This window comes from Dasypus novemcinctus, chromosome 15 (assembly GCF_030445035.2).
Source record: "Dasypus novemcinctus isolate mDasNov1 chromosome 15, mDasNov1.1.hap2, whole genome shotgun sequence".
Taxonomy (NCBI): domain Eukaryota; kingdom Metazoa; phylum Chordata; class Mammalia; order Cingulata; family Dasypodidae; genus Dasypus; species Dasypus novemcinctus.
This window is the reverse complement of record NC_080687.1, coordinates 99,429,797-99,452,809: the sequence shown is the minus strand read 5'-3', so window position 1 is coordinate 99,452,809 and position 23,013 is coordinate 99,429,797. Positions and strand designations below refer to the sequence as shown.

Below are 23,013 nucleotides of genomic sequence, written 5' to 3'. Positions count from 1 at the left end.
TCCTTGCACGTGGGGCTCCTCTCTGCAGCAGACACCCCTGTGTGGCATGGCACTCCTGCACCCTGCATCAGCAATGCACATGCGCCAGCACCACATGGGTCAAGGAGGCCCCGGGTTTGAACCATGGACCTCCCATGTGGTAGGCAGATGCTCTATCCATTGGGCCAAGTCCACTTTCCCCCATAGGTTTTGATATGTTATGTTCTCATTTTCACTCTTCTTAAGATATTTGCTGAATTCTCTTGCAATATCTTCTTTGGCCCACTGATTATTTAAACATTTGTTGTTGAATTTCCATGTATTTATGAATTTTCTCTTTTTTCTTCCATTATTGGTTTTCAGCTTCATTCCATTATGATCAGAGAAAGTATTTTGCATAATTTCAGTCTTTTTAAATTTATTGAAACTTATTCTTGCGACCCAACCTATGGTCTATCTTGGAGAAGGATCCATGAGCACTTGGAAAGTTTTGGCGTGCAATACTCTATAGGTGTCCATTTGGCCTAGTTCATTTATCATATTTTTCATGTTTCTTTTTCTTTATTTATCCTTTGTCCATATGTTCTATCCAATACTGAGAGTGGTGTATTGAAGTCTCCATCTGTTATTGTAGAGACATTTATTTCTTCTAAGTTTTGCCAGTGTGTGCCTCATGGATCTTTGGGCTCTAAGGTTAGGTGCATAAATATTTAGTATAGTTATTTCTTCTTGGTGAATTGCCCTTTTTAGTAATATATAATGACCTTCTTCATCCTTTATAACAGTTTTGCATTTGAAATCTATTTTTTTTCTGACAGTAGTATTGTTACCTAACTCTTTTTTGATTACCATTGGCTTGGAATACCTTTTTCCAACCTTTTACTTTTAACCTGCTTGTGTCCTTATATCTGAGGTTTGGGTCTCTTGTTGACAACATATAAATAGCTCATATTTTTTAATTCATTCTATCATTCTATGTCTTTTTTTAAAAGATTGATTTTTATTTATTTCTCCCTACACCCTTGTTGTTTTTCACTTGCTATGTCTGTTTGTCTTCTCGTTTCTTTAGGAGGCACTGGGAACTGAATCTGTGACCTCTGACATGGGAGGGAGGTGCCTAATTGCTTGAGCCACCTCCACTCCCTTCTTTTTTTTTTTTTAATATACCTTTTTTTATTTTTTAAAGGAAACTTAGATTACATAAATGTTACACAAAAAATATAGGGGATCCCCATATGCCTCACTCCCTCACTTTCCCATGTTTTCTCAAATCAACATTATTTGCCTCAATTGATGAACACATCTTAGAGCATTGCCACTAAGCAATGAATAAAGTTTACATTGCAGTTTACACTCTCTTCCACACAATGGCCTGTATCTGTCATTGTAGTGTCATTCAGGATAATTCCAGAGTCTCAAAAATGTCCCAAAACTACATCTATTTCCCCCTCTCCTTCCCCTAAGAACCTCCAGTGGCCACTGCCTCCACATCCAAGATAAAACTTCTTCCATTGCTAGGATCACAACAAGTCTACAGTAGAACAACTGTAAGTTTATTTTTTTGTTAAAGATTTATTTATTTAATTATTTCTCTCCCCTCTCCCGCCCCCGGTTGTCTGTTCTCTGTGTCTGTTTGCTGTGTCTTCTTTGTCCGCTTCTGTTGTTGTCAGTGGCACAGGAATCTGTGTTTCTTTCTGTTGCATCATCTTGTTATTTCAGCTCTCCATGTGTGTGGCACCATTCCTGGACAGGCTGCACTTTCTTTCACACCAGGCAACTCTCCTTTTGGGGCGCTCTCCTTGCACATGGAGCTCCCCTAGGTGGGGGACACCTCAGCGTGGCAGGGCACTCCTTGTGCACATCAGCACTGCGCATGGGCCAGCTCCACATGGGTCAAGGAGGCCTGGAGTTTGAACCGCGGACCTCCCATGTTGTAGACGGATGCCCTAACCGCTGGGCCAAGTCCACCGCCTAAGTTTACTTTAGAACATTGTTCACTTCCCAGTCTTGAGGATTCTGCGATGGTGATTCTGAGTCCACTGCTAACTGAGAGTGGGTTTAGATCCCACAGGGCAGACAGCTGGGACTTTCTTGGTGCAGTTGCAGATTCTCTCTGTTTCTTGACTTGGTGGTTGTCAGTCATCATCTCCTTGTTAGTTGTCCCAGGTGAGTCCAAAAAACTGAAGAGTAGGTTTTGCAAACTGGCATATGGACAACCTAAAGATTTAAGTCCCTTGGACATACAACTATCAACTCTAATACTAACTAAAGGTTCAAATAGAGGGGCAGCAGAGTCATGTAGGGAAAACACAACCGAGTCCAACTCTATCATGCTGGGGAGCGTAAACTCCAAAATAGGGCCCAGTGACAGGATGGCAAACTCCTGAGCTGCCTGCCCTACCTATAGTGTCTGGATGTCTTTGAAGTCTCTCAGCCATATAAACTCATTTGTCTTTCCCCTTTCCCCTTTTGGTCAATGTATTTTTCCAGTTGCATTGCTGGTTGGTTCTTGGTAGTAATCCCTCAGTGCCAAGGAAGCTCATTCCTGGGAGTCATGTCCCACAGTGGAAGAAGGTAATGCATTAACATGCTGAGTTTTGGCTTAGAGAGAGGCCACATTTGAGTCATGTGGAGTCTCTCACGAGGGAATGCTTAGGCACCCTATAATAACTTTCAATTTCAAAAGTAAAGGTTCATAAGTACAGTCATCAATATCAGGGGCCCATCAATGGTCCACCTTCCACAGTTGTCACTGCCTCTGTACTTAGGGCATTCTTGCTGTCTCATTAGAGAATGTGGCAGAGCTCTCCATGATGGGAATTTGATATTTCTTTGGTTATTGTGTGGATCTCCACCCATGGTGACAATGCCCCATGAACATTGGAACATGTTCATGTGCATTATTTTTAGGTCCCAGGTGAACCTCCTCCCATGGATACCCCAAGTGTGACACCCCACAGCAACGATTTTCCCCTGCCACAGTTGTAACCCTTCTGTGATCCAAAACTTCTTCAAAATTGAAGCCAAAAAAAAATAACCAAATATAATTAATAAGAAAATGTTATACTAAAGATGGTTTTAAAAATAACAAAGTATGAAAATTTTTTAATAAAAAGTTTGAAATAATATAAAAAAACAAATTTAAAAAACTTTTTAACATTGTTTTCATCAATATAAGATTTGTTGTCTTGTTTGCACAGTGACTATTGCTTCCATTTATTCAGCCAAAGTCTTGTTTTTTTCATTTTGTCTTCAAAGAACTTTTAGGTTACAGAAAAGTTACATGCAGAATATACTGAATGTCCTCTTATTTTCCCCTTTCCCCTTTCCCCAACTAATAACATTTTTCTTGTGGCTGGTACATTTGTTACAATTGATGTACAAAAATTGAAACATTGCTACTAACCATGGTCAATGATTTACATTGTGGTTTACATTTTGACCGTACACTTTTATATATTTTGATGAAGTTTAACATGGTTTCTCTCCATCCTTTCTGGATCTTATAGAACAATTCCATCACCCCCAAAATGTCCCATGTTCCATCTCTTCTATTCCTCCCTCCCTCTACCCTTAGGACCCGTGGTAACCACCTAGATTAACTCTTTGAAGTTACCTGCAGCAACATTGAGGACTTAACATACTGGCCTGTCCCCCCCTTTTAGCACTACCTATGCTCTCAAGAGACTCCCACCTATATGAGATCATTTCAGAAGTTCCCAGGGAGTATAACATCTTCCCACTCGTTATGTGAGTCTCCATCGCCTGATACAACACTCTATGAGAAGGTGAACACTGCGCAATCGCTAGAAGCCTGCCCTAGATACGACCTGTCCCATGTGCTGCCCACATCCAACACTTTAAACCAGTAACCCTCCCCTGCCATCTTTGACAAGAGAGCATTCCCAGCATTGTAATTCCAGTCACATACCCACAAATCCCCATAGTTCATCTGTTCCCTCTCCCAACTCTCACCCCAGTTCCATGGACAGTCTAACCTACCCTCCCCCCACTACCCCCCTCACAGACCAGCATTGCCTAGCCCAGTAGCATCACTGCACCACTGTCATGCTCATCTACTGCACAACTAGTCTTCCACCTTATGGTAGGTTTTGCCCATATGGGCATTGACTCCCAACCTTCTTCCTTTCTGTCTCCTGTAAACCTGTCTTCCAAAATTTCATTCTCTGAGCCTGCTCAGTTTGCTTACTTCATATCAATGAGGTCATGTAATATTTGTCCTTCAGTGCCTGGCTTGGGTCATTCAACATAAAGTCTTCAAAAATCAATGATGTTCTCCGAGTCTACTCAATTTGCAAAATTCATATCAGAGAGGTCATGTAATATTTGTCCTTCAATGCCTGGATGGGTTGGATGGTCCATGGACCTGAGGGGAGGGCTGGGGGAGAGGGCGGGTGAACACTGGTGTTTGGTGGGTACGTGGTTGAAACTATAATGTTGAGAAAGCTCTTTTGGAAATATGACAAGGAAGGGTTACTGGTTCAGGGTGTTGGATGGGGGGAGCATTTGGGAAAGAGCACACCTGGGGCAGTCTTCTAGAGAATGTGCAAGTGATCATTTTGTCATAGTGTGTTATATCAATGGGAGGAGACCCATCCACATGTAAAAAGTTATTAATATGGGAATGGGGAAAATGGGGAGGATGTTGGACATATCAGAGTACCCCAGAGAGTGACGTAAAACTTCTTCAAAAACAAAATTAAAAATATATCTATATACTGGGAGAGAAATGGAAGAAAATGCCAATCGACACAGGACAAAAAATATTACAGTGATGAAAGGCAAAATGTCAAAAAAAATTTTTTTAAATATTTTTCATTATTTTTTTAATATCCCAAAATGTAAATTTTGTTTTAATTTTAGCTTTTCTAAATTATTATGTATTTTATTTCTGATGTTTAAACTTATCATTATTATTTCATTTTCCTATTAATTGTATGGTGATATTCTTGGCTTCATTTTTGAAGAAGTTTTGGATCACGGAAGGGTTGCAACTATGGCACGGGAGGATCATTGGTGCAGGATGTCAGTGATGGGGGATACATGGGAGGAAGTTCATGTGGGCATATATAAGATATATAAATGTGTTCAGATGTTCATGGGGTATTGCCACTGTGAATAGAAATTCACACAACAACCTAAAGAATATTGAATTCCCATCCTGGGGAGCTCTGCCACATTCTCTAAGTGATCAGCATTAATCGCCTAAGTATAGGGGCAATGACTAGTGAAGAAGGATGGTCTATTGTTGGACCCTTGATATTGACTGCTATGCTTATCAACCTTGGCTCTTGAAATTGCAACATAGCCTAGTGTTGTAGGGTGCCTAAGAGTTGCCTCCTGAGATCCTCCATGTTGCTCAAATATGGTCTCTTTCTAAACCAAACTCAGCATTACCTTCCTCCCAGCATGGACATGACTCCCGGGGATGAGAGTCCCTGGCACCGAGGGATTACTACCAAGCACCGGCTGGTGATGCAACTAGAAAAAGACCTTGAATAAAAGGGGGAAATGGTACAGACAAATGAGTTTATGTGGCTAAGAGACTTCAAAATGAGTTGGGAGGTCATCATAGGGGTCCCACGCACATCTCAGCAGGATCTCAGAGAGAGCCAAAGTAGATACAATCCCAGGTAGGGGTGCTCCTGAGGTCTACAGAGACACCCAGACCCTATGGTCATGGCAGATGACTCTAGAGTTTGGTGCCTTGCCAATGGGCCCTACGTTGGAATTTGTGCTCCTGAGTGTGATGGAATTGGACTAAGATGTGACTTCTTTGCACATGCCTCTTCTGTCCCTTTTACTGAACATATGTTTGGCGCTGGGGTTGGTGTGTGCCCAGGAGACTTGAATCTCTGTGCTGTTCATGTGCCAGCTGGGCCCTGAGCCTCAGTGGTGTTGCAGCACCTACTGTCCAGTTCATTGGACTTACCCAGGTCAGCTGACAGGGAGATGAGGATTAACAACTGCCACACCGAGGAACTGAGAGAGTGTACATCTGCAGGCACGAGAATCCCATCCACAAGCCATATGGGATTGAAGCCCCCTCTCAGTTGAGAGGTGGAGTGGGCATCACCATCCCAGGGCCCTCAGAATGGAGGAATAAAGTATGAATTAGTGTGGACTTGCATAGTATTCTAGTATAGAATTATTGTGACTCCAGGAATGGAAGAAATTATATTACTGATGTGGAGACAGTGGCCACAGGAGTTGCCAAAGTCAGGGAGAGGGAAAAAGAGGTGTGATACTGGGGCATTTTCGGGACTTGGAGTTGTCCTTAATGATATTGCAGGGACAGATGGTACCATAACCCACTGAATGGACTAGGAGAGAGTGTTAAACTACAGTGTAAACTATAATCCATGCTATGTAGCAGTACTCCAAAATGTATTCATCAAATGCAATGAATGAACCACACTAATGAAAGAAGTTGTTGATGTGGGGAGTGTGGGGAGTGGGGTACGTGGGAACATCCTATATTTTTTAATGTAATATTTTGTGTGATCTATGTATCCTTTAAAAATAAATTTTAAAAAATATTAAAAACTTATTTATTTACTTGGTTTTTCTCTATCCATCCTCCCCACCCCCCAGATCATTCTCTCATCTGTCTGCTCATTGTTTGCTTGCCTTCTTCAGGAGATACAGGAACTGAATCTGGGACCTCCCACATGAGGTCTGCTCGCCGCAGGCTGTGGAGTCTGCTGGCTTGTAGCATGTGGTTTTTGATGCAGGGCACATCTGCTCATCTTTTTTAGGAGGCACCAGACTGAACCTGGGACCTCCCATGTACTAGGTAGGTGTGCAACTGGTTGAGCCTCATTTGCTTCTCCTTCCCATACATTTTGATACATTGTGTTCTTATTTTCATTTGTCTCAAGATAGTTACTGATTTCCCTTGTGATTTCTTCTTTGACGCACTGATTATTTAAGAGAGTGTTCTTTAACTTCTATACATTTGTGGATTTTCCAATTCTCTGCCTGTTATTGATTTCCAGGTTGATTTCATTATAGTCAGAGAAGATGGTTTCTACAATTTCAATCTTTCTAAATTTATTGAGATTTGTTTTCTGACCCTACATGTGGTCTATTCTGGAGACTGACCCATGTGCACTTGAGAAGAATGTATTAGAGTGCAACGTTCTATATATGTCTGTTAATTCTAGTTCATTTAACATGTTATTTGAGTTCTCTGTTTCCTTATTGACCCTCTGTATAGATGTTCTATCTAGTGATAAGAATGGTGCATTGAAGTCTTCAACTTTTATTGTAGAGGTGTCTACTTCTCCCTTCAGTTTTCTTAGAGCTTGCCTCATGTATTTGGGGACATAAATATTTATGATTTTTAGTTCTTCATGACCTGCCCCTTTTATTAACATATAGTGTCCTACTTTGTTTGTTTTTAGTTTTAAAGATTTATTTATTTCTTCCCCTCCACCCCTGCCCCGGTTGTTCTCTGTGTCTATTTGCTGTGTCTTCTTTGTCCACTTCTGTTGTTGTCAGTGGCATGGGAATCTGTGTTTCTTTTTGTTGTGTCATCTTGTTTTGCCAGCTCTCTGTGTGGGCGGTGCCATTCTTAGGCAGGCTGCACTTTCTTTGCACTGGGCAGCTCTCTTTATGGGGCACATTCCTTATGTGTGGGGCTCCCCTATGCAGGGGACACCCCTGCGTGGCAGGGCACTCCTTGTGCACATCAGCACTGAGCATGGGCCAATTCCACATGGGTCAAGGAGGCCCGGGATTTGATCCTCAGACCTCCCGTGTGGTAGATGGATGCCCTAACCACTGGGTCAAGGCCACTTCCCCCTACTTTGTTTCTTGTAACTGCTTTTGATAAAGTGTATTTTGTTCAATATTGGTATAACTATCCCAGCTGTTTTTTATTACTATTTGCATGAAATATCTTTTTCCGTTCTTTTACTTTCAGCCTTTTTTGTTCTTGGGTCTTAGGTGAGTCTCTTCTAAACAACATATAGTTGGATCATCCTTTTTTATCCATTCTGTCAACCTGTGTCTTTTGACTGGAGAGTTTAATCCATTTAACTTTCAGTGTCATTATTGTAGAAGCAGTACTTACTTTAGCCATTTTGTCCCTTGGTTTTTATATGTCTTATCTTTTTTTGTTTCTCTATTATTGCAACCACTTTTTCTGTATAGTCATCTTTTAATTTAAAAAGTTATTTTTAAATGAAGCTTTAGACTAAATGTTATATTGAAAATATAGGGGATTGCCATATATCCCACTTCCTCCCTCTCTCACACTTTTCCCCATTAACAACAAATTTTGTTAGTAGGATTCAGTTTAAAACATCCCCCTCCCCTTTTTTTCTTCAAGTCTCTTCTGCCTCCAGTTTCTTCCCCTGTTCCTGGGAGCTAGTTGGAGTCAATCTAGAAAATGGACCACTCCAGAAGTCCATTCAGCTTTAGGTGGTCCAGCCAACAGAAACTGGATTTAGTAAGGGCACCTCTTGTGAGTTGTTCTGCCTCGGTCTCTCTTTTTGTACCCCCGCCCCCCCTACAACTTTCTGTATGCAGCACAAATTAGCAGCTTGTATTCTGCCTGGGTCTCTCTGAACTGGGGTCCCTGTGCCTGGACATGTGCAGGGTTCTATTTTGCTGTCATGAGTGGCTCTGTATTCTGTGTCTGTGGCAGAGGGACCTGGCTGCTGCCTCTGTGAGACTTCCAAGGTATGTGGGACCCAGTGAGGGGGAGGGGAACAGACTGGCAGTTCTGGGATGGAAATTTCCTACCTGCATTTGTATTTTTCTTTTTATTCTATTCATTCTCTACCATCCTCCAAAGTTCTAAGCAAGTGGGATTTGTCCTTTATCAAATGATTCTGAGGATGACTTTTCCAGGGGCTGTCTTAGGTCACCATGTTCCCTTTCACTTCTTGATGGTCTTTCTCTGGAGTCTTCTTTACCTACCAATAGCAAGGCATTTCTATTGCAGTAGAAAGGAGAAAAGTCATTAACTTCAGTATTTCTCTGTGAGTTATGTGTACTGAACATGATTTACTGGTTTGCCTCTTTTCTTTTCTAGGTCAGGAGTTATATTCTATTATATATTTCTTTTAGGAGTATCTGTAACAGTGCAGTAGAAACCCATGGGGCATGAAGCATGAATTGCTAATGACAGGGTTGATTCTGAGTGAGAAAACTTGGAATTCTTTCTCATGTATAGGACTGACCTGTGTAGGAAAACAGACATGGGGAAGAGTTAAACTTCCAAGCTTACTTAATAATCTGGGTTTTCTCATTCACTTACCAAGCACCATCAACCAATCAGCCATGCTTTCCAAGAGCATTCTGCCTGTGACCAGTGTACACTGATAGGAAGACGAGTTGGACAGATTCTTTCTGGGTTCTTAGTGTTTAGCTCAGTTTCATCTTTGTTCAGCCATGTCAACAGATATCTCTTTGGAGTCCAGGAATGACATGTTTTTATATGGGCATGTCTTTTAAAAATTGCTCATATGTGGAAAACATTTTGTATTCACTTACTGTTTGTCTAAGAACCCTGTCTCTTTTTTATATCTTAGGTGTGAATTCTGTATATATATCCTCACATTCTGTATACTATATCCATTTTCTGGAGCACCTACTAGCTTTCATACAGACTGTTCTTAAGCTTTGTGGTTTCTGAACAAGTTTTATTTCATACAAGTATACTAATGTCAACTAATTACTATTCCAACTCCACCTGCCATTTTTGGTTACAGAGATAGTTTATGTAATCCATTTGATCATTTAACTTTACCTGTACTTTTCACTATTGAAGAATGATTTTTCATTAAAAAGAATTGGAAAAGTTTGGGAAAGCCAGTCAAAAGCAAGAATACTTTTATTATGACAGCAAACAAAAAGAAAAGAGCTTATTCTCAGTATTTTTTCTAGGAAGACTGGAGGAAATGTCCTCATGACACCAATTTTCCCTGTTGCATGAATTTTTGTGTTTTACTCTAAGACCACATGAATATTATAAGGCCAAAATGCACTATTATATTTCAAATGCACTTTAGCTTGAATATCTGTTTCTTGATCATTTTTACTTGTCAGGTTTTTATTTTTTGACAAAAGTCTAATGTACAATCAACTTTCAGGGAAAATTAATTAAATCAGGGTAAGTTTTAAAAGACATTTATTATGCTTTCAAGAATGACTCACTGTTATTAGCAGACATGGTCCCAACACATATTTATTAACATGGAAACACCTACAAAGAAGACTGATTGATTAGATTGTGTCCTCTTCTCTCCCACTGCTCCTGTCACAGTTTCCAGAAATGTTGATGTTAACCTTTGACTCTGTTTGTCAATGTTACCTGCTCTTTCTTTTGATTTGATCTCAGTGGATTCTTTCCAACCAGTTACTTCTCTGTGTAGATTATTAAGGTTTAATTTTTTTCAGGAGAATTTTAATACACTTTTCCTTTCTTTCCAATTTCTCAACTGGTTTATCTTGAGCATTAGGAAAACTATGTGAATGTACTTGAGAAATACCAGAAAGAATTTGCTCATAAAAACACTAGTTGCCATGGGGATGCTCACTGAACAGGCTCAATGGCCCATTCAAATTCAGGGCCTGTATAGTCTCCCTGTCAAGGGTGAGCACCGGCATCTTTTGATGCACCTGTCATGGCTTTAGTGCTGTATATTCTCCTCAGCAAACACATTAGCTCACCCCTTAAGAAGCCCTGCTGCTTCCTAAGAGAATTCTACCCTAGAAGGACTTCCACCTTGCCCCTTAAGGTCCTCTTCACCATATACTTTTCTTCAAGTATGTGAAGCTACTGTTAACATTGGGCAACTTCTTCCCTCCCCTCTTTCAACACAACGTGCCCTCCATCTCTTCCTTTTCAGGAACACCCAGTTAAATAATCTTCCCAGGGAGAGCCTGGATAGGGCTGTAGAACAGGGCTGTAGAACAATGTAGAACGTTGGTCTTGGGCCAAGGAACAAAAAAGCCATGCACAAGGCCTCTCTTTGGGAACTAAATATTGCTTCTTTGGGTGTTTTATATGAGAGCTGGGGTAGGATGAAGAGACTAGAGTAGAGCTAGGATAAGCCATACTATGTCCAACTTGTCCTTTCTCTAGGCCTGAAGAAAAACAGTATAGCAGGTGGCTCCTCTTGCTACTCTCCTTTCATGGTACCTCCACTGCCACATTTGCCTTCTTCTTTAATAGCTCTAACCCTTTTGATACTTTCTTTGTGAGCAGCTGCTATACTTGGCCCTTCAGTAGCTTAGACCTCAGTGACATGGACGAGTCCCCATTTGGGACTTTGGCTGCCTTCACTTCAGTAGGCTGTCAGAGGCTCAGGGCAAATCCCTGTTTCACTGAAACTTTTGTAGAACATGCTTGACTCACCCATAGTACATGATTTGCAGGTGTCCCTGGAAAAGATCTACCGTAGCTCCTCTAAACACGTGATTGATGAACAGTGAACACTGAGGACAAGATCCTGCCTATTGTCATAAAATCTGATTAGAGGGAGATACCAAGCTCACTTTCCTCAAAGAATTTGCCTCACCAGACAACTTTCCTGCAGATGTTGCCTTCATGATTACAGAAAAGCTCATGCATACTTCCTCTGAGCTGTCCCACTGTTCTATGGTGCTCAGATTGACCTCAGAGAGGTAAGGAGTGGGTCAGGTTGTGTGTTGGTGGATCGTGAATAGGAATAATGGGATGTTTCCATTCCTTCCCACCAGCTGGGTCATTCTTTTTCTTCTTATCCCATTCATTCTACCCCCAACCTTTCCCTCATTTGTTGTCTACCTTTTCCCCCAGGTACTAGGTGGCTGCCCCATAGACAATGAAGAATCTCCATGTTGTGGGCTTCCCATCTCCAAATGCCCATCAGGGGGAGACCTTATTGTTGAGTTCAAATTTCATTTCCCAGACAGATTAACACCACATACACACAATAGATCCTTAAGCAGCTTCTACCCTATTTCCCCCTGACCACTGGAGGGTCTACCATAACCATTACTCCCCCACCCCCAATATGTACAAATAATATGTTGCACTGAACATTTTCTATTTTCTAAAATGTAAAATGGCACTCTCTTCAGGAAAGTATTCTGTCTTTCCTCATTCAGGACTGGGCTGTTTTGGAGTGAGGGTGGGGGAAATATGACCCAGACTGAAGGTCAATTTAAATGTTCTGGGCTACAAATACTTGAAGATATGTAGAGATCCCTCATTCAAGCCTAGAATTGCATGTCCCTTCCCTCTCTCAGACTTGCTAAATCCTTCTCTCTGCTCTCCTTTTCCCCTGTCCTCCTCCTATTGGAGGCAAGAAACAGAAAGGAAAGATATTTCTTTACCACCCCATTCCACTCTTGGTTCAGAGTATCAGGTTACTACACTCATACGCCCACAGATATGCCACTCATAGAGCAGCTTCTGCCCACTCTTGGGTTTGGCACTCATGAAAGGGTCATTGAGTATGAGACCATGTTTATTCAGGCTGGGAGGCAAACATGGTCCTGAGCAGCCTCTCTATGGCTCCTCTGCCCATATGTACCCAGAGCTGGAATTTCTGTAGTCCCTCCTGCTCTAAAGTATGATAGAGTAGAGGAAGGGAAGATGGTAGACTTCTATTTTAAAGCCTACACTGAAAAGTGGAGAGCAGAATGCATTTCTTCAGCCTTTATCTGAGAGAAAAGAAGTGTTTTGGGGCAGGTGGGACCTATTCGCCACCAAGGGATTCAGGATCACAGGTTTCTCCTCTCAGCTCTGAAATCAGGGCCTGGCCACCACCAAATTCTAGTTTTTCCCTTTGGGCTTTGTGAAGCTACTTTTGTTGTGGCCTTCCTAGAAGCTGAGTAGGGATTTCTGGTCCTGTTATGCCTGCATAGTAGTGAGAGAAGGGGAGCTCCTGGAGAGGAGGCCTTGTTGGCTTTTCTCACATTGACAAAGCACTCCTAAAATATGCACACACACACATCTACACACACACAAACATTGGTAATATTGTTAATTCAAAACCAAATTTAAAAATAGACATCTGCGTAGGTATAAATGAAGGAACTAGGAGAATGGGTAAGTGCCACAGTCAACTGCTTCATACATCTGGTCACCTTTTAGAAATTCAAAAAGGCATATAAAAGAGCCAAAGCTAGCAAGCTTCTTTCTCCAAATCCAAACTTCTGAGATATCCTAAATTTATTCCCTAAACCTGTTACAGATGTAAGGCAACATGCTCCTATTGAAAAAAAAAAAAAAACCACAAATATATTTTCAAAGAAAAAGTATCCTTGGTTATGAGAGACCTTGGGGCTTGTGGGGAGGATACTTCAGGCATGGTTGTTGATACTCACTTTTACAATTCTCATGGATGTCTGTGCATGTCATTGACCTGCCTGTCCCTACATGAACACCTCTGTCAATGCAGCTTTGATGGCTTCATGACCTGGCACTCAGTACTTTTCCTTTGCATGAGGTAGGAGGGAGACCTGTAATTGTAGAAATACCCATTCACAGGCCCTTCCAGAGCTAACTTTCACCCTGTGAATGAAGTACATGCCCAGGTCTCAGTGTGTTCTCTAGGCTGGGCCTATATCTCTTCAATGCACCTGAGCTTCAGTGTTCCTACTTCCCATAAAGATAGTTTCCATTTCTACCTGGCCTGGATTCTGCACAGAGCCTGACACTACTTTGCCTTTTGATAGGGAAACTCCAAGCCCATTGACCTTTTTCTTTTGGGGTTAAGTATCTGGAAAAAGCCCCTCATCATTTTACCTAAAGTACCCTTTGGGGAATCCTCTCCATTCTGTGCCAGGAAAGGCATATTCTTGCTTACATGGGTGACTAGTAGTCCCTTTGCATGGTGGCTCCTCCCTCTGGCTTGGAAAGTCTCTAATTCTGCATCCATTTCTTGATGCTTTCCTCCTTTTTGTCTCCTAGAGTACCCTCTCATCATGTGAAGCCAAATTCTTGTCCTAGATTTGCCATAGGACTAGAAGGTTCGGGATCCAGGGTTCCTGCTTGCCCAGGCTGCTCCTCCTAGCCTCCACAGGGATGCACAGCACCCGAGAAGCTGCCGTCTACTAACTGAGAACACTTGGTGAGTGAATTGTGAGAAGTTAGAATCTAAATCTAAGTCTGTGGTCTTATTTTTCTGGGCCAACTCCAACTCCAACTCCAACTTGAGGACATTTGGCTTTGGGATATTCTTTTGGTACAGCCCCCAAGCTAAAAATAATGTTTTTTACATTTTAAAAATAGATTTTTCAAAAAGGAATAATATGTGACATAGACTGTTTGTAGCCTGAAAAGCCTAAACTATTTACTATATTCTGTGAAGGCACAAAGACCAACTCTGAGGTGTTACTTCCAATTTGAACTTTAACTCACCAGCAAGCTATACTTTAAAGCATGACTATTGTGAATCATGGTCAACTGGTGTTATTGGTAGTGGGGAACACTTCTTGGTCACTGGGACCCCTAAACTATTCAGAATCTGGTTTGCTTTTGAAAATTTCACAGCTGACTCTCAGGACATCTTCCAAATGTGGCTTTAGAGCTGAGGATTCCTTGACTTGACAGTCTAGACTCTGGCCCTCTAAGGAATTCCTAGATTGATTTGCAACTTTCTTTTCCCAAAGTGTATACTGAGCCCTTTCTTTGGTGACCTCTCCTCTGTAAGTGGTACTATTACTATTATGTGATTGGAATTTCTTGGGGGCACAACTCCTGCTCGATTCACTGGACTCATTGCTGCTGTTGTTGAACTTGTAGTTTGCTCTGAGCTTCCTCTGTTTATCATCTGTGAAGTCCCCCTTTGCCAGATTTTGCCCATGATGCTGGGTGTGAGGAGCTGAAATGTTTGTCTACTATCCTGGGTCACAGGGGTCTCTGCAATCCCATGACTAATCTGAGAAGTCATAGGTCCCCTGGTCATCCTCTTCCATGGGTGAGAGGGCAGGGTGAGTATTATCCAGAGTGGGGACTGAATTGCTTGTTGTAATTTCCTTTAAGGAGCTTGAAGAGAGAAAGGCAGGCTGGAGAAGGGGTCCAGATTTGGCCTCTCTCAGCTTAAACAGATGTAGAAATTCAGTGACCTGGAGAGATAGGACCCACCTCCTCCTTTTGTTTTACTCCAACCTGAGTAATGTGGGCTTCTAGCCCCTGTTGAGGGTCTGGATCAAAGAAGGAGAGTTCCTAAGATGCATGTTTTCTCTGATCCCCTGTGGGTGCCACATTTCTCATTTACAAGAGGTAATAAAGAGTTAGTAGTGAGCGAGAGAGAACAACCATGTGACAGAGGCAAGAGACTGAGCTATGTCACAAGTCAGGAATGCCATGGATTGCAGGCAAGCCACCGCCACCCAGACTTCAGAGCAAGCATGGCCCTGCTGACACATTGATTCAGACTTCTAGATTTTAGAACTGTGAGACAATAAATTTCTGTTGTTTTAAGCTACCCATTTTGGGGTACTTTGTTATGACAACCCCAGGAAACTAAGATAGAAGGCATAGAAGCCAAGGGAGGCAATGGGGGAGCAGTATTTCCAGGCTCCCCAAATAGCTGGTCAATTTATGCCGTTGCTCAGTCACTCTCCTTTGAGCAGAAATCTTGGTACCACTGTAACCCAAAGCTTGTCCAGGTAGCAGCTGTGGGAGACAGGAGGTATAAGCTTCAGTCAGGAGCAGAATGGAACCGGGGGCACCTGGCAGGTTGGCTCTCACCACATCCTGAATTGGCAATGTGCTTTTTATCTCTCATCCTCAGGCTTTTTTCACATTCTCTTTCCTTTTGGTTCTCTCTTCCATGTTCCCCCAAACTGCATTAGGACTTAGAAATTGCATAGGCCATGCCTAGAATAATAAAGAAAAGAAAAGGAGATTAATTCACCTTTTCTGAAGAAAGAGCAGTTTCGATGCCATCTCAGTTCTTTTCTTTTTTTTTTTAAACTTCTTTTTTTTTTTAAAGATTTATTTATTTATTTAATTCCCCCCCCCTCCCCTGGTTCTCTGTTCTTGGTGTTTATTTGCTGCGTCTTGTTTCTTTGTCCGCTTCTGTTGTCGTCAGCGACTCGGGAAGTGTGGGCGGCACCATTCCCGGGCAGGCTGCTCTCTCTTTTCACACTGGGCGGCTTTTCTCACGGGCGCACTCCTTGAGCGTGGGGCTCCCCCACGGGGGGGACACCCCTGCGTGGCACAGCACTGCTTGCGCGCATCAGCGCTGCACATGGCCAGCACCACACGGGTCAATGAAGCCCGGGATATGAACCGCGGACCTCCCATATGGTAGACGGACGCCCTAACCACTGGGCCAAAGTCTGTTTCCCTCAGTTCTTTTCTGATAAGTTCTCTATCCTGGGCAACCAGGTGACTTGGTTACAAGTGATTATGATAGCAGAAAAGTGTTCACATAGGTGGATGAGTATAAAGTCTTTTCTTGGAAGATTTAGAAGGTTAGACTTTGAAAGACATAAGCATAGATAGGAGAACAAATGGTCAATGACAATTGTGAGGTGAAAGCATATATAGTGCTTTATAATCTACAAAGTGCTTTCCCACACATTATCCCATGTGAACCTCCCAACGGTCCTGTGGCTAAATTGGCCAGTAGAGTAGTGATCTCTTGGAGGAATCTGAGCTTTAGGGAAATTAAGCAACCTGTTCAAACTCAAGACGGTTCTGTCCCCAAAACAAGCCAATCTTTGTTCCTCTACATCTTGCTTTGCCACCTAGCGGGCAAGACCCATGGCTCAGTACCATCCCATTTTCATCTTAATGGATGTGTAGAGCAAAGTATTGGAAGTGTCCCAAGTTCTGATTTCCTTCCTTCCGTGGGTCTCTTTGCTGAGGGCTCTGTCTTCTGAGAGGGACTGGCTCTGGCGACTAATACCCTCAGAGATTGTGGATATGGGACTCCATGGGCAGGTGAGGTAAGGTTAATCCTTGGAGTAACTAGAGGTTTTGGTTGTTCCCCCTTTGGGCTCTCTTCTTGAGGTTCTTCACTGATACTGAAAGAAAGAATGAAGGTGGAAACTTAGCTCTCACTCTCACTATGCAAACTGCAGATAGTCATCATTCATCGGTAATGAGTCTTTCTATATTTGAATTAATGGAGTTCTGAGTTCTTTTCCTTTTATTCATATTTCAAATCAACAAAAATATTTTCTATTTTTCAGCTTTGAAAAACTCAAAGGCCTTTCTGTCATCTTTAACTGAATTTTTAGTCAATAGTCCTTTGCTGAGAAGGGCACAGACTTGCAGCCCTATAGGTGCCTGTCTGTGTACATTACTGGATGGGATTCTGCTCACTGAGGGCAGATCTCCAGCTCTAGCATCTGAACAGAGGCTTTCTGAGGGCCAGCATTGCTCTCCAGATCAGACTTAACACAAAGGAAAAGCTTGGCCCAAAGTCACCTGAGACGAGAAAGTGATCCGTGTGAGGGACTTTGACTATTGGATTCCCATGCTTGAGAATTTATCCCAGAGGGCTTTACCCCACTGGGGCAGATGGTCTGTGAGCTTCAGATAGAAACCCTACCCTGCCCAAACTGTTCCCCTTGAAACATGATCTTCTCTTCTTTCAGGAGACTCTGTCTCTGGTCTCTCTCTGTGTCTACACAATTGATTTCTTTTATTTTTAACATGAGATAACCAGGAAACTTTATTTTTTAAAAATATTTTTAATTGTATTTTTCTAAGATACATAGATTTAAAAAAACATTACATTAAAAAATATAAGAGGTTCCCATATACCCCACACCCATCCCACCCCACTCCTCCCACATCAACAACCTCTTTCATCATTGTGGCACATTCATTGCATTTAGTGAATACATTTTGGAGCACTGCTGCATCACATGGATAATAGTGTACATTGTAGTTTACACTCTCCCCCAGTCCATTCAGTGGGTTATTGGCAGGATATATAATGTCCAGTATCTGTCCCTGCAATATCATTTAGGGTAACTCCACGTCCAGAAAATGCCCCCACATCACATCTCTTCTTCCCTCTCCCTGCCCTCAGCAACTACCGTGGCCACTTTCTCCACATCAATGCTACAGTTTTTTCCATTACTAGTCACAATAGTTCTATAGTAGAATACCAGTAAGTGCGCTCTAATCCATATTCTGTTCCTCCATTCTGTGGAACCTGAGATGGTGATGTTCACTCCATCTCTTTTTCAAGAGGGGGCTTAGATCCCACAATGGATTTTGAAAAGTGGGGAGAGGGAGAGGATCAAGAGAGAATCCATGTGTGCTGGGAGCTGGGCTCAGCCTGATTGATGTCTTTTACAAGTGTTGGAAAGGTTGTTTTCTCTGGAAGACAATAACTGAAGGAGAAGTCCCACCTCCCACAGGAAGTAGAATATTGAATCAGCTACCCATTAGGGTGAGTTTAAGCTAAACACTATGCCTCCTTTGAAGTGCATTGCTACCTCAGGCAATTAGGCACTATGAATGTGTGCTCTAGACTACAGTCTACATCCCAAAGCTGTAGAACAATCACAAAAGGTTGTTTAGGGTGGATGTGGGGGCCCAAAGAGGAAGGTGATCCCCTAGTCCTTCCTGCTCTATCCTAGTCAGTCCCTCCACTCTTCTCAGGGCCTTCCAACTTCCCAACTCCATTCTATATCACATTTATCATATCATACATATAAGCAAAGTCTATTTATCCAAGCTATAAGCATAATATTAATTTTTTCCCCCTTACCTCTTAGAAATCTGTGTGTGGTTCCACTGATTCATAGCCTTTGAAAGGTCTGGAATTCTCCAAGGAATTTTTGCTAATTCCAGGAATTTACATGATTAATCTGGCATTTTTCTCTTAGCATAATCCTTTTAAGGCTCATTCATATTCTTGCATGTATCAGTTGCCTGTTCCCTTTTATTTATAGTGGAACTACATTGTATTAATTACTTCAATATATTAAATATTCATTTACCAGTTGATGGACATTTGGGTTGTTTCCAGCTTTTTGCAGTTATAAATAAAGCTACTATAAACATTCACTTAACAGGATTTTGTGTGTACATAGATATTTTAGTTTTCTATTGCTGTGGTAAGAAATGACCACAAATGTATTAGCTTCACACAAATTTATTATTTTATAGTTCTGTAGATCAGAAGTCTAAAGTGGGTGTTGCTGGACTAAAATCAAGGTGTTGGCAGGGTTGGTTGCCTTTCTGGAGGTTCTCAAGGAGATTATGCTTCCTTACCTTTTCCTGCTTTTTGAGGCTGCATGCGTTTCTTTGTTTGTGGCCCTGTCCCATCTTCAAAGCCTTCAGTCAAATCATAATGACCCCTACTACTGTTGTCACATTTTCTCTGACTCTGATTCTCTATTTACAGACCCCTGTGCTTACACTGAGCAAACCCAGATTGTACAGGATAATCTCCTTATTTTAAGATCAGCTAATTAGCAACATTAATTCTGTCTGCAACCTTAATTTCCTTTTGCCATCTGCCATATTCATAGGTTCTGGGGATTAGGATATAGAAATCTTTGGGGACCATTATTCTGTGCACGGCAATGGGTTTTCATTTGATTTACATAAGTTCCTAAGGGTGAGATTTCTGTACATGTGGTAAATGTATGTTTAAAATAATAATTGTTTTTCAGAGTGGCTGTACCATTTTTGCATTTCTGACAACAGAGAGTTCCTGTTGCTTTGTATTCTTGCCAGCACTTGATATTGTCAATATTTTTACTTTTACTATTCTAATATATGTGGAGTGGAATCTCAATGTGGTTTTGAATTATATTTCCATAATAACAATGGTGTCGAGCATGTTTTGATGTGCATATCCACTAAACAAACCTCTTTTTTGTTGAAATACATGTTCAAATATTTTTGCCTATTTAAATATTTTTTCTTATTATTGAAATGTGAGTTATTTATATGTTCTTGATATCAGTGTTTTATCAGCTAAGAGTCTTGAAAATATTTTCTTCCAGTTTTTGTCTTGTGTTTTAATATTCTTAATTTGGTCTTTCAAAGAATAGAGGTTTTTAATTTTGATGAAGTCCACTTTTTCAAAAAATTTTAAAATGGTTTGTACTTTTTAATATCCTAGGTAAAAAGTTTTTACCTACCAGAGGGTCACAACTATTTTCTCCTATATTTGCTTTTAGGTTTTACTGTTTGAGAGTTATTTTTTTAATTTGGGGTAGGTATAGATTAAGTAATTTTTTTTCTTATGGATGTCCAATTTTCTACAGTCATTTTTTTTTGAAAAGACAAAAATGTTGAATATCTATATATTCTATGTGTGGTCTGCATCAAAACTCTATTTTGTTTCATTGTTCATATGTCCTTTTGCCAACATGATACCCTGTTGATTACTGAAGGTTTATGGCAGAAGTTGGCAAATTGTGGTCCACTAGTCAAATTTAGCTTACTGCCTGTTTTTTTTTTTTTGTATTGTCCATGAGCTAAGAGTGATTTTTACATTTTTTAAATTGTTGAAAAAAGTCAAAAGAAGAATAATATTTTGTGACACATGAGAATTATATGAAATTCATGTTTCAGTACACAAAGTTTTATTGGGCTCCAGCCATGTGCATTTTTTATATGTATTATATATATTATCTATGGCTGCTTTTATGCTGCAACAGATTTGATTTGTTGTGAGACAGACTGCTCTCATAGCTTTGCAGTGCTGCTCACCACTCTAAAATCTCAGTGTTGTAGTAACTTAACAGTGTTTCAAGTGCAATGCATGTCACCATGTCATGATAGTCTTTATTTTTTTTGAATAGTGCATACCCATCATACCAAGCCAAAAAAATAAGATAAAAGTAGATTTTAAATATCATGCTTTTAAGGCACAGTAGAGCATAGATCATTTTGTTTTTGAATTAGAGGGCACAGCATTGTGTTTATTATGTAATAACACCATAGCTGTGCTAAAAGATTACAGAATACATTGACATTAACAGATTATGTACTCATCAAATATTCCCAAATCACAGGAAAGTGATGGTCAGATAAATTAGAACATTTAAATGGAATATTTCAGCACAGCAGAATTTCTCCACAAAAATATAAAATAAAAATGAGGTTGCAACTGAATTTTCAAGTGGTTCATTTTAGTGAACAAAGAAAGCCATTTACTGATTGTAAGTTCATTAAATCATGGTGTTTGATTGCAGTAACAAAAAGAAGAGTTTCCAGGAAAAAATTAACTTTAAGACTTTTAGTCTTTGGTGAAAACAGTTGCTTTAAGAATTAAGGATATTGCAAGCAACAGCAATAGTTAATTGAAAAGCAAGGCAAATTATTTCAAATTCCTTGAGTCTTGATGAGTTAGTGGACATTACCAATATTGTTCAGTTGTTTATGTGAGGAATTGATTGATTCCAAGTTTGAAGTGGCAGAAAAGTTCGATTCTATGAACAGATGAGAATATTTTCAAAGATTTTGAAAGTACAAATTCAGTACAAACTGAAGTGAAATCTGCTAAAATGTGTTATTAATACAGACAAATGTTGCAAAATATGTGGAGACCAGAAAAAGGCTTATTTGGAAAAATGTACATAGCGTGTGAAAATGGAAGGTGTTAAAACCCATGATTATTCATTATATCATTCTTCAGCAGGAACTTTATAGAAAATATTTGAATCTGCCATGTATAATTGAACCAGTGATATCAATACTGTTTCAATGAAGTTCACTTGTGTTGACTTAACCATCATTCATTCTGTGAATTTTTGTCAGAAACGAAAGCTGATTATACTGACTTACAGAATAATCACACAATAATTCAATAGTTTTAGCACTGCTAAAGTTTTTGTGTAATTTTTCGAGCTGAGGGCTAAAACTACCAGCTCAAACAGCACCTCTATGTGAAACTTATACTGTGATAATATTATTTTGATAACTAATGTTTTCTTTTAACCACAAGTAATGTCAAGCTGCTTTGTACACTTACTGTGCTGCCAAAAGTTAAAACAAAAGTGAGATCTCCATTCTCACACACATTTGTAGTAGATGTATTTCCCAAGTTCAAATTAAATTTCCAGCAGCATTTGGAGCTAAGTCTCCATTGCTGATGTGTCCTCGTTTTATTATCCAGCAGTCATCTCATATGTTTCTCTCAAGGGCCTTTTATTTATTTTATTTTTTAAAAGATACTTAGATTACATAAATGTTACATAAAAAATATAGGGGATTCCCACATGCTCTACTCTCCACACTCCCACACTTTCCCATATTAGCAACATTTATATGGTACATTCATTGCAATCCATGAACACGTTTTGTAGCATTACCACTAAGCATGGATTACAGTTTACATTGAAGTTTACACTCTCTCCCACCCAATTCTGTAGGTTATGGCAAGATATCTGTCATTGCAGTGTCATTCAGGACAATTCCCAAGTCCCTAAAATTCCCCCATATTACACCTGTATTTCTCCCTCTTCCTGCCTTCAGAACCTCCAGTGGCCACTGCCTCCACATCAATAATATAAATTTCTTCCATTGCCAGAACCACAATGTGCCTATAGTAGAATACCAGTAAGTCTACTTTAATTCCTATTTTATTCCCCAATCCTGAGGATTCTGGGATGGTGTTGTCCATTCCATCTCTAACTGAGAGGGGCCTTTGATCCCAGGCAGCTGATGGATGGGACTCACTTGTTAGTGGTTGTAGACCCTCTCAGTTCCTTGGTGTGGTGGTTGTCCATCATGAGACCAGTGAACTGGACAGTAGGACATGGACAGCCCAAAGATTTAAGTCTCTTGGATGTATACCTACCAACTCTAATTGTAGGTTCAAATAGGACAGAAGAGCTATGTATAGGGAAACTGTAACTGAGTCCAACTCTGTCACACAGGGGAGCATAAATTCCAAAGTAGGGCCCACTGGCAAGGCACCAAACTACAAAGCTATCTACCCTGACTATAGTGTCTGTATGTCCCCAGAGTCCTCAGGAGCCCTGCTATTTGGAGTAGTATCTACTTTGGCAGTAAATGAGATCCTGCTGAGACATGCATAGGCATAACCTCTGGAATGACCTCTTTTTTTTTTTTTT

General features: G+C 40.7%; 1 protein-coding gene and 1 long non-coding RNA gene across 7 annotated transcripts in view; both read left to right on the top strand.

Moving 5' to 3' along the window:
- Positions 1-23,013, top strand: part of CAB39L (calcium binding protein 39 like) — a 428,008-nt gene that overhangs the window by 133,532 nt on the left and 271,463 nt on the right. The window lies entirely within an intron of this gene.
- LOC139436503 (uncharacterized) overlaps positions 11,397-23,013 on the top strand; it is a 43,721-nt gene continuing 32,104 nt past the window's right edge. Inside the window, exons 1-2 of the long non-coding RNA XR_011645765.1 lie at positions 11,397-11,640; positions 13,916-14,075. This is a non-coding gene — a long non-coding RNA (uncharacterized lncRNA). The remainder of the gene's footprint in view (positions 11,641-13,915; positions 14,076-23,013) is intronic.